Here is a 10621-nt window from a genome sequence, read left to right as displayed (position 1 = left end):
AGTTTGGCCTTATATGCATCAACTCTGAATCATGTCTTTGGTCAAATGTTGGGTTTGCCCGGCTCCTGGGTTTGCTGCCTTACGTTCCATTTTTATCGGCTAAGGCGGCCAAAGGAGAACTACTGCGATTGTGCCCTGGTTATTCCAGATGAGCACCTCAGTGGAGAAAGCCGAAAACTGACTGTCATGATATAGCGAGAGACTGGTCAACCACTCGAGGACTCATCGAAATCTTTAGGTTTCCTCCGCATTAACGAAGGGCTGCTCCCCGGTCATGTACACACGTGCCCGTATCCGGATGCACGCGAAGGTACCAGGGGCTACATAGTAGCCCCACCGTCAAACTCCTATGGCTAAGTGAAAGTGTTAAAGCTATATAGTCCGGTTGCCTAGTTCGACATGCGATCACCTCCTTAACGGACCAAGACGTTGGATCAAGTGTGATTACGCATCCTTTTGCGAACACCCCCGCATTGTATGCGTGGGGGCTGAAGCCAACGACTGCTAACTTTCAGGTTATATATACATCAAACGGCCGCACAGGAGGCACAATAACACTTTCGGGCGAAAGTATAAACATAGCCTCTATAATTCAAATACAATTGTTTTTACAACGGAACAATTTATCACTCGAACATGACATTCTTCGAGGACTGAGCCTCTATTAAACAAGCACCTTCTGTTACCTGCTCCAAGTGGTGCTCGACTGGATCTTGGCTTCCCGCCAGATTCTGGGTTGCAATGATGGTGGCCTCCATATCTGTCCAATATGTTTTAACACGGGCAAGGGCCATCCGTGCACCCTCTATGCACGCCAACCTCTTCATGACATCGATTCGTGATACGACACCAACGAATTGTTGCATTAAACCAAAATAACTGTCCGGCTTGGGCCCCTTTGGCTATAGTGTTGGAAATATGCCCTAGAGGCAATAATAAATTGGTTATTATTATTATACTTCCTTGTTCATGATAATCGTTTATTATCCATGCTATAATTGTATTGATAGGAAACTCAGATACATGTGTGGGTACATAGACAACACCATGTCCCTAGTAAGCCTCTAATTGACTAGCTCGTTGATCAACAAATGGTCACGGTTTCCTGACCATGGACATTGGATGTCGTTGATAACTGGATCACATCATTAGGAGAATGATGTGATGGACAAGACCCCAATCCTAAGCCTAGCACAAAGATCGTAGTTCGTATGCTAAAGCTTTTCTAATGTCAAGTATCATTTCCTTAGACCATGAGATTGTGCAACTCCCGGATACCGTAGGAATGCTTTGGGTGTACCAAACGTCACAACGTAACTGGGTGGCTATAAAGGTGCACTACAGGTATCTCCGAAAGTGTCTGTTGGGTTGGCACGAATCGAGACTGGGATTTGTCACTCCGTGTAAACGGAGAGGTATCTCTGGGCCCACTCGGTAGGACATCATCATAATGTGCACAATGTGACCAAAGGGTTGATCACGGGATGATGTATTACGGAACGAGTAAAGAGACTTGCCGGTAACGAGATTGAACAAGGTATCGGGATACCGACGATCGAATCTCGGGCAAGTACAATACCGCTAGACAAAGGGAATTGTATACAGGATCGATTGAGTCGTTGACATCGTGGTTCATCCGATGAGATCATCATGGAACATGTGGGAGCCAACATGGGTATCCAGATCCCGCTGTTGGTTATTGACCGGAGAACGTCTCGGTCATGTCTGCATGGTTCCCGAACCCGTAGGGTCTACACACTTAAGGTTCGATGACGCTAGGGTTATAAAGGAAGTTTTGTATGTGGTTACCGAATGTTGTTCGGAGTCCCGTATGAGATCCCGGACGTCACGAGGAGTTCTGGAATGGTTCGGAGGTAAAGATTTATATATGGGTCCTGTTTTGGTCACCAGAAAAGTTTCGGGTTTTTTCGGTAACGTACCGGGACCACCGGGAGGGTCCCGGGGGTCCACCAAGTGGGGCCACCAACCCTGGAGGGCTGCATGGGCCAAGTGTGGGAGGGGACCAACCCCAGGTGGGCTGGTGCGCCCCCCCACAGGGCCCAAGGCGCAGGGAAGTGGGGAAGGGGGCAAACCCTAGGGCAGATGGGCCCTAAGGCCCACCCTAGGTGCGCCTCCCCCCTCTCCCCCTTCTAGCCGCCACCAGATGGCATCTGGGGGCTGCCGCCACCCCTGGGGAGGGAACCCTAGAGGGGGCGCAGCCCCCTCCCCTTCCCCTATAAATAGTAGGTGTTTTGGGGCTGTCAGAGATGCGAGAACCTCTCCCTCTTGACACAGCCCTACCTCTCTTACTCCTCCTCTCCCGCGGTGCTTGGCGAAGCCCTGCTGGACTACCACGCTCCTCCACCACCACCACGCCGTTGTGCTGCAGCTGGATGGAGTCTTCCTCAACCTCTCCCTCTCTCCTTGCTGGATCAAGGCATGGGAGACGTCACCGGGCTGTACGTGTGTTGAACGCGGAGGTGCCGTCCGTTCGGCACTAGGATCTCCGGTGATTTGGATCACGACGAGTACGACTCCTTCAACCCCGTTCTCTTGAACGCTTCCGCTTAGCGATCTACAAGGGTATGTAGATGCACTCTCCTTCCCCTCGTTGCTAGTTTCTCCATAGATAGATCTTGTTGACACATAGGAAAATTTTAAATTTCTGCTACGTTCCCCAACATATAGATGGTCTATTACATACCTCATCGCAAGACCGGACAACCTATGGAGCTCGGCCACAGCGTCCATCCTTTCACTCAATGGCAACGGGTGCGTTGGAGCACTGAATTGCGACCAGAACAGCCTTTCCACTTTTCTATCTTTTTGATTCTCGAAAAACTTGGCCGCATCAGCTGTACTCTTTGCCAGATCCGCATACGCGTCTCCAGGGCTGCACTGACGATCCAGAGGAGCGTACTTTGGGTCTAAGAACTTCATCCGCAACAAGTAGGGGCTTCCAGCCGCGATTTCTCCGGCCTGTCAAAGCTCCTCCCGCGCATCCCTAATTTCGTAACGTGTCTCCTTGGCCGCATCAAGGGTATGTAGATGCACTCTCCTTCCCCTCGTTGCTAGTTTCTCTATAGATAGATCTTGGTGACACGTAGGAAAATTTTGAATTTCTGCTACGTTCCCCAAAAGTGGCATCATGAGCTAGGTCTATTGCGTAGATTCTTTGCACGAGTAGAACACAAAGTAGTTGTGGGCATTGATTTTGTTAAATATGCTTACCGTTACTAGTCCAATCTTGTTTCGACGGTATTGTGGGATGAAGCGGCCCGGACCGACCTTACGCGTACACTTACATGAGACAGGTTCCACCGACTGACATGCACTTGTTGCATAAGGTGGCTAGCGGGTGCCAGTCTCTCCATTTAGTCGGAACGGATTCGATGAAAAGGGTCCTTATGAAGGGTAAATAACAATTGGCGTATCACATTGTGGTTTTGCGTAGGTAAGAAACGTTCTTGCTAGAAACCCATAGCAGCCACGTAAAACATGCAAACAACAATTAGAGGACGTCTAACTTGTTTTTGCAGGGTATGCTATGTGATGTGATATGGCCAAGAAGAATGTGATGAATGATATGTGATGTATGAGATTGATCATGTTCTTGTAATAGGAATCACGACTTGCATGTCGATGAGTATGACAACCGGCAGGCGCCATATGAGTTGTCTTAATTTATTGTATGACCTGCGTGTCATTGAACAACGCCATGTAATTACTTTACTTTATTGCTAACCAGTAGCCATAGTAGTAGAAGTAATAGTTGGCGAGACAACTTCATGAAGACACGATGATGGAGATCATGATGATGGATATCATGGTGTCATGCCGGTGACGATGATGATCATGGAGCCCCGAAGATGGAGATCAAAAGGAGCAAAATGATATTGGCCATATCATGTCACTATTTGATTGCATGTGATGTTTATCATGTTTATGCATCTTATTTGCTTAGAACGACGGTAGTAAATAAGATGATCCCTTATTAAAATTTCAAGAAAGTGTTCCCCCTAACTGTGCACCGTTGCGAAAGTTCGTCGTTTCGAAGCACCACATGATAATCGGGTGTGATAGATTCTTACGTTCACATACAACGGGTGTAAGCCAGATTTACACATGCGAAACACTTAGGTTAACTTGACGAGCCTAGCATGTACAGACATGGCCTCGGAACACAAGAGACCGAAAGGTCGAGCATGAGTCATATAGTAGATACGATCAACATGAAGATGTTCACCGATGATGACTAGTCCGTCTCACGTGATGATCGGACACGGCCTAGTTGACTCGGATCATGTAATCACTTAGATGACTAGAGGGATGTCTATCTGAGTGGGAGTTCATAAGATGAACTTAATTATCCTGAACATAGTCAAAAGATCTTTGCAAATTATGTCGTAAGCTCGCACTTTAGTTCCACTGTTTAGATATGTTCCTAGAGAAAATATAGTTGAAAGTTGACAGTAGCGATTATGCGGATAGAAGAAACCTTATGTCCTTAATGCACCGCTCAGTGTGCAGAACCCCAAACATCGTCTGTGGATGTTGCGAACATCGGACATACACGTTTTGATAACTACGTGATAGTTCACTTAAATGGTTTAGAGTAGAGGCACCAAAGACGTTTTCAAAACGTCGTGGAACATATGAGATGTTTCAAGGGCTGAAATTGGGATTTCAGGCTCGTGCCCACGTCAAGAGGTATGAGACCTCCGACGATTTTCTTAGCCTGCAAACTAAGGGAGAAAGCTCAATCGTTGAGCTTGTGCTCAGATTGTCTGAGTGCAACAATCACTTGAATCGAGTGAGAGTTGATCTTCCAGATGAGATAGTGATGTTTCTCCTAAGTCATTGCCACCAAGCTGCTAGAGCTTCGTGATGAACTGTAACATATCAGGGATAGATATGATGATCCTTGAGGTATTCACGATGTTTGACACCGCGAAAGTAGAAATCAAGAAGGAGCATCAATTGTTGATGGTTGGTAAAACCACTAGTTTCCAGAAGGGCAAGGGCAAGAAGGGATACTTCATGAAACGACAAAACAGTTGCTGCTCTAGTGAAAACCCAAGGTTGAACCCAAACCCGAGACTAAGTGCTTCTGTAATAAGGGGAACAACCACTGGAGAAGAATTACCCTAGATACTTGGTAGATGAGAAGGCAGGCAAGGTCGATAGAAGTATATTGGATATACATTATGTTAATGTGTACTTTACTAGTACTCCTAGTAGCACCAGGGTATTAAGATACCGGTTCAGTTGCTAAGTGTTAGTAACTCGAAATAAAAGAGCTACGGAATAAATGGAGACTAGCTAAAGGTGAGCTGACGATATGTGTTGGAAGTGTTTCCAAGTTTGATGTGATCAAACATCGCACGCTCCCTCTACCATCAAGATTAGTATTAAACCTGAATAATTGTCATTTGGTGTTTGCGTTGAGCATAGACATGATTGGATTGAGTCTATCGCAATACGATTATTCATTTAAGGAGAATAATGGTTACTCTATTTATTTGAATAATACATTCAATGGTCTTGCACCTAAAGGAATGGTTTATTGAATCTCGATCGTAGTGACACACATTTTCATGCCAAAAGATATAAGATAGTAATGATAGTACCACTTACTTGTGGCACTGCCATGTAAGTCATATTGGTGTAAAACGCATGAAGAAGCTCCATGTTGATGGATCTTTGGACTCACTCGTTTTTGAAAAGTTTGAGACATGCGAACCATGTCTATTGGTGTATACGCATGAAGAAACTCCATGCAGATGGATCGTTTGGACTCACTTGATTTTGAATCACTTGAGATATGCAAATCATACCACATGGGCAAGATGACTGAAAAGCCTCGTTTTCAGTAAGATGGAACAAGATAGCAACTTGTTGAAAGTAATACATTTTGATGTGTGCAGTCCAATAAGTGCTAAGGCACGCAGTGGATATCGTTATGTTCTTACTTCACAGATGATTTGAGTAGATACTAAGTATATTTACTTGATGAAACACAAGTCTGAATTATTGAATGGTTCAAGTAATTTCAGAGTGAAGTTGAAGATCATCGTGACAAGAGGATATAATGTCTATGATATGATCATAGAGATGAGTATCTGAGTTACGAGCTTTGGCACACAATTAAGACATTGTGGAAATTGTTTCACAATTAATACCGCCTGGAACACCATAGTGTGATGGTGTGTCCGAACTTCATAGTTGCACCCTATTGGATATGGTGCATACCATGATGTCTCTTGTCAAATTACCACTATCGTTCATGGGTTAGGCATTAGAGATAACCGCACTCACTTTAAATAGGGCACCACGTAATTCCATTGAGACGACACCGTTTGAACTGTGGTTTGGAGAAACCTAAGTTGTCATTTCTTAAAGGTTTGGGGCTGCGACGCTTATGTGAAAAAGTTTCAGGTTGATAAGCTCGAACCCAAAGCGGATAAAATGCATCTTCATAGGACACCCAAAACAGTTGGGTATACCTCCTAATTCAGATCCGAAAGCAATAGGGATTGTTTCTTGAATCGTGTCCTTTCTCGAGGAAAGGTTTGTCTCGAGAATTGAGTGGGAGGATAGTGGAGACTTGATGAGGTTATTGAACCATCACTGCAACCAATGTGTAGCAGGGCACAGGAAGTTGTTCCCGTGGCAGCTACACCAATTGAAGTGGAAGCTTATGATATTGATCATGAATCTTCGGATCAATTCACTACCGAACCTCGTAGGACGACAAGGACGCATACTGCTTCAGAGTGGTACGGTGATCCTATCTTGAAGGTCATGTTGCTAGACAACAATGAACCTACGATCTATGGAGAAGCGATGGTGGGCCCAAATTCTGACAAATGGTTAGGAGCCATGAAATCCGAGATAGGATCCATGTATCAGAACAAAGCATGGACTTTGGTGGACTTGCCCAATGATCGGCAATCCATTGAGATAAATGGATCTTTAAGAAGAAGACGGATGTGGACGGTAATGTCACCATCTATGAAGCTCGACTTGTGGCGAAGAGTTTTTCACAAGTTCAAGGAGTTGACTACAATGAGATTTTCTCATCCGTAGCGATGCTTAAGTCCGTCGGAATCATGTTAGCATTAGCTGCATTTATGAAATCTGGCAGACGGATGTCAAAACAAGTTTCCTTACCAGTTTTCGTAAGGAAAGGTTGTATGTGATACAATCAGAAAGGTTTTGTCGATCCTAAGGATGCTAAAAGGTATGCTAGCTCCAGCGATCCTTCCATGGACTGGAGTAATCATCTCGGAGTTGGAATATGTACTTTGATAAGATGATCAAAGATTTTGGGTTTATACAAAGTATATGAGAAACTTGTATTTCCAAAGAAGTGAGTGGGATCACTATAGAATTTCTGATGAGTATATGTTGTTGACATATTGTTGATCAGAAATGATGTAGAATTTTCTGTAAAGCATATAGGGTTGTTTGAAAAGTGTTTTTCAATGGAAAACCTGAATTAAGCTACTTGAACATTGAGCATCAAGATCTATGAGGATAGATCAAAACCGCTAAATGGTACTTTCAAATGAGCACATACCTTGACATGATCTTGAAGGTGTTCAAGATGGATCAGTTAAAGAAGGAGTTCTTGCCTGAGTTGTAAGGTATGAAGTTAAGAGTTAAAGCTCGACCACGGCAGAAGAGAGACAAAGGACGAAGGCCGTCCCCTACGCTTTAGACGTAGGCTCTATAGTATGCTATGCTGTGTACCGCACCGAAAGTGTGCCTTGCCATGAGTCAGCCATGGGGTGCAAGAATGATTCAGGAATGGATCATTGGACAGCGGTCAAAATTATCCTTAAAGGAATAAGGATATGTTTCTCGAAGCAGCATTTACAATATGACATAGAAAATTGCAAAGTACATACGGATCTGAATGTTGCAGACCCGTTGACTAAAACCTCTCTCACAAGCAAAACATGATCAAACCCCAGAACTCATTGAGTCTTAATCACATGATGATGTGAACTAGTTTAATGACACTAGTAAACTCTTTGGATGTTGGTCACATGGCGATGTGATGTGTGAGTGTTAATCACATGACGATGTGAGCTAGATTATTGACTCTAGTGCAAGTGGGAGACTGTTGGAAATATGCCCTAGAGGCAATAATAAATTGGTTATTATTATTATATTTCCTTGTTCATGATAATCGTTTATTATCCATGCTATAATTGTATTGATAGGAAACTCAGATACATGTGTGGGTACATAGACAACACCATGTCCTAGTAAGCCTCTAATTGACTAGCTCGTTGATCAACAGATGGTCACGGTTTCCTGACCATGGACATTGGATGTCGTTGATAACGGGATCACATCATTAGGAGAATGATGTGATGGACAAGACCCCAATCCTAAGCCTAGCACAAAGATCGTAGTTCGTATGCTAAAGCTTTTCTAATGTCAAGTATCATTTCCTTAGACCATGAGATTGTGCAACTCCCGGATACCGTAGGAATGCTTTGGGTGTACCAAACGTCACAATGTAACTGGGTGGCTATAAAGGTGCACTATAGGTATCTCCGAAAGTGTCTGTTGGGTTGGCACGAATCGAGACTGGGATTTGTCACTCCGTGTAAACGGAGAGGTATCTCTGGGCCCACTCGGTAGGACATCATCATAATGTGCACAATGTGACCAAAGGGTTGATCACGGGATGATGTATTACGGAATGAGTAAAGAGACTTGCCGGTAACGAGATTGAACAAGGTATCGGGATACCGACGATCGAATCTCGGGCAAGTACAATACCGCTAGACAAAGGGAATTGTATACGGGATCGATTGAGTCCTTGACATCGTGGTTCATCTGATGAGATCATCGTGGAACATGTGGGAGCCAACATGGGTATCCAGATCCCGCTGTTGGTTATTGACCGGAGAACATCTCGGTCATGTCTGCATGGTTCCCGAACCCGTAGGGTCTACACACTTAAGGTTCGATGACGCTAGGGTTATAAAGGAAGTTTTGTATGTGGTTACCGAATGTTGTTCGGAGTCCCGGATGAGATCCCGAACGTCACGAGGAGTTCCGAAATGGTCCGGAGGTAAAGATTTATATATGGGAAGTCCTGTTTTGGTCATCGGAAAAGTTTCGGGTTTTTTGGTAACGTACCGGGACCACCGGGAGGGTCCCGGGGGTCCACCAAGTGGGGCCACCAACCCTGGAGGGCTGCATGGGACAAGTGTTGGAGGGGACCAGCCCCAGGTGGGCTGGTGCGGCCCCCCACAGGGCCCAAGGCGCAGGGAAGTGGGGAAGGGGGCAAACCCTAGGGCAGATGGGCCCTAAGGCCCATCCTAGGTGCGCCTCCCCCCTCTCTCCCTTTTGGCCGCCACCAGATGGCATCTGGGGTCTGCCGCCACCCCTGGGGAGGGAACCCTAGAGGGGGTGCAGCCCCCTCCCCTTCCCCTATAAATAGTGGGGGTTTTGGGGCTGCCAGAGACGCGAGAAGCTCTCCCTCTTGGCACAGCCTTACCTCTCTTACTCCTCCTCTCCCGCGGTGCTTGGCGAAGCCTTGCTGGACTACCACGCTCCTCCACCACCACCACGCCGTTGTGCTGCAGCTGGATGGAGTCTTCCTCAACCTCTCCCTCTCTCCTTGCTGGATCAAGGCATGGGAGACGTCACCGGGCTGTACGTGTGTTGAACGCGGAGGTGCCGTCCGTTCGGCACTAGGATCTCCGGTGATTTGGATCACGACGAGTACGACTCCTTCAACCCCGTTCTCTTGAACGCTTCCGCTTAGCAATCTACAAGGGTATGTAGATGCACTCTCCTTCCCCTCGTTGCTAGTTTCTCCATAGATAGAACTTGGTGACACGTAGGAAAATTTTGAATTTCTGCTACGTTCCCCAACATATAGATGGTTTATTACATACCTCATCACAAGACCGGACAACCTATGGAGCTCGGCCACAGCGTCCATCCTTTCACTCAATGGCAACGGGCACGTTGGAGCACTGAATTGCGACCAGAACAGCCTTTCCACTTTTTTATCTTTTTGATTCTCGAAAAACTTGGCCGCATCAGCCGTACTCTTTGCCAGATCCGCATACGCGTCTCCAGGGCTGCAGTGACGATCCAGAGGAGCGTACTTTGGGTCTAAGAACTTCATCCGCAACAAGTAGGGGCTTCCAGCCGCGATTTCTCCGGCCTGTCAAAGCTCCTCCCGCGCATCCCTAATTTCGTAACGTGTCTCCTTGGCCGCATCAAGGGCCTTCTTCAGGTCTGCCGACTTCGCCTGATTCTCTTTCTCAAGGAGCTCATACCGGCCGGCAGCATTTTTCAGCTCCACAACCATCTCGGCTATTTTATCTTCGCTTCACCGATGAGAAGCTTGTTCGGCTATCAACTGTTCGGCCGCCTTTAGGGCAGCCGCATTGCTGGCCCGGGCTTGCTCCTTGGCTAGGGCAAGCTCCGCCCTCAAGGCCTCCACGGTAGCAGCTCCGCCTGCAGTCGGAGAATATCATTAACATTATGCTCCTCTTAAATATTTCCTATAAAAATAAGGAAAGCAGAGCACATACTTTGTGACTCGTTAAGCCGCTCGTTCACAATTGTGATGTCGGCATCC

This window comes from Triticum aestivum, chromosome 6B (assembly GCF_018294505.1).
Source record: "Triticum aestivum cultivar Chinese Spring chromosome 6B, IWGSC CS RefSeq v2.1, whole genome shotgun sequence".
In the NCBI taxonomy this organism is placed as follows: domain Eukaryota; kingdom Viridiplantae; phylum Streptophyta; class Magnoliopsida; order Poales; family Poaceae; genus Triticum; species Triticum aestivum.
Note: the sequence above shows the minus strand (reverse complement) of the source record.